The sequence below is a fragment of the Ruditapes philippinarum genome, unplaced genomic scaffold (genome assembly GCF_026571515.1).
Source record: "Ruditapes philippinarum isolate M1 unplaced genomic scaffold, ASM2657151v2 ctg7167_1_1_1_1, whole genome shotgun sequence".
Lineage (NCBI taxonomy): Eukaryota > Metazoa > Mollusca > Bivalvia > Venerida > Veneridae > Ruditapes > Ruditapes philippinarum.
Window position 1 is genome coordinate 8013 of NW_026860729.1, and position 2003 is coordinate 10015.

Here is a 2003-nt window from a genome sequence, read left to right on the forward strand (position 1 = left end):
TTTTCTATACGAAGTGCTTTGAATCAGCATATGACAATACACACTGGTGGTAAGAAACGTTAAAGTGAAATTTGTGATAAAGCATTTTCTCAACGAAGAACACTGAAGACACAGATGAAAATACACACTAGCGAGGAAAATGAATAAATAAAGAACATCTGTGATAATGTTTTTTCTCATTGCAGTTATCTTATCTCACATATGAAGAAATTAAGGACATTTGTGATAATGTATTTTCTCATTGCAGTGATCTTTTTAGCTCACCTGTCACAAAGTGACAGGGTGAGCTTTTGTGATCGCTCTTTTCGTCCGGCGTCCGCCCGTCTGTCCGTCGTCCGTCCGTAAACTTTTACTTTAAATGACATCTCCTCATAAACCACTAAGCCAATTTCATCCAAACTTCACAGGAATGTTCCTTTGGTGGTCACCTTTAAAAATTGTTCAAAGAATTCAATTCCATGCAGAACTCTGGTTGCCATGGCAAAAGAAAAAACTTTAAATATCTTCTTTTAAAAAACCGAAAGAGCTAGAGCTTAGATACTTGGCATGAAACATCTTCTAGTGAATGTCTACCAAGATTCTTCAAATAAAAGCCCTGGGGTCAAAATTGGCCCCGCCCCAGGGGGTCATTGATTTTTCATATATATTTATAGTAAAAACTTAAAAAATCTTCTTTTAAAGAACTCAAAGAGCTAGAGCTAAGATATTTAGCATGAAACATGTTCTAATGGGTGTCTACCAAGTTTGTTCAAATAAAAGCCCTGGGGTCAAAATTGGCCTCGGCCCAGGGGGTCATTGAATTTCCCTGTATGCATATAGTAAAAACTTAAAAAATCTTTTTTTAAAGAACCAAAAGAGCTAGAGCTAAAATTTTTAGCATGAAACATGTTCTAATGGTTGTCTACCAAGTTTGTTCAAATAAAAGCCCTGGGGTCAAATTGCCCCGCTCCAGGGGGTCATTGATTTTCCCTATATATATATAGTAAAAACTTAAAAAATCTTTTTTTAAAGAACCAAAAGAGCTAGAGCTAAGATATTTAGCATGAAACATGTTCTAATGGGTGTTTACCAATTTTGTTCAAATAAAAGCCCTGGGGTCAAAATTGGCCCCGCCCCAGGGGGTCATTGATTTTCCCTATATGTATATAGTAAAAACTTAAAAAATCTTCTTTTTAAGAACTCAAAGAGCTAGAGCTAAGATATTAAGCATGAAACATGTTCTAATGGGTGTCTACCAAGTTTGTTCAAATAAAAGCCTTGGGTCAAAATTGGCCCCGCCCCTGGGGGTCATTGATTTTCCCTATATGTACATGTATATAGTAAAAACTTAAAAAAAAACTTAAAAAATCTTCCTTGAAAAAACCTAAATAGCTAGAGCTAAGATATTTAGCATGAAACATCTTCTAGTGAGTGTCTACAAAGTTTGTTAAAATAAAAGCCCTGGGGTCAACATTGACCCTGTCCTGGGGGTCATTGATTTTCCTTATATGTGTATAGGAAAAACTTAAAAAACATCTTTGAAAAAACCCAAATAGCTAGAGTTTAGATTTTAAGCATGAAACATGTTTTAGTAAGTGTTTACAAAGTTTGTTCAAATAAAAGCCCTGGGGTCAAAACTGGCCCCGTCCCAGAGGTGTCATTGTTTTTAACTATATATGTATAGTAAAAACTTAAAGAATGTTCTTTAAAAAAAACACAATGAGCTACAGCTTAGATGTTTAGCATGAAACATGTTCTACCAAGTATATGGGTGTCTACCAAGTTTGTTCAAATAAAAGCCCTGGGGTTAAAATTGGCCTTGTTGGGGGTAGGGGAGGGCAGATCATTGTTTTTCATTATAAGTGTGTACATCATGAAATGTCTTCTTATAGGTGTCTTCCAAGTTTGTTCAAATAAAAGCCCTGGGGTTTAAACTGGCCCTGCTCCGGGGGCCTACATACAGGTGAGCGACCTTAGGGCCATCATGGCCCTCTTGTTTCACATATATATGGCAAAACGTGCTG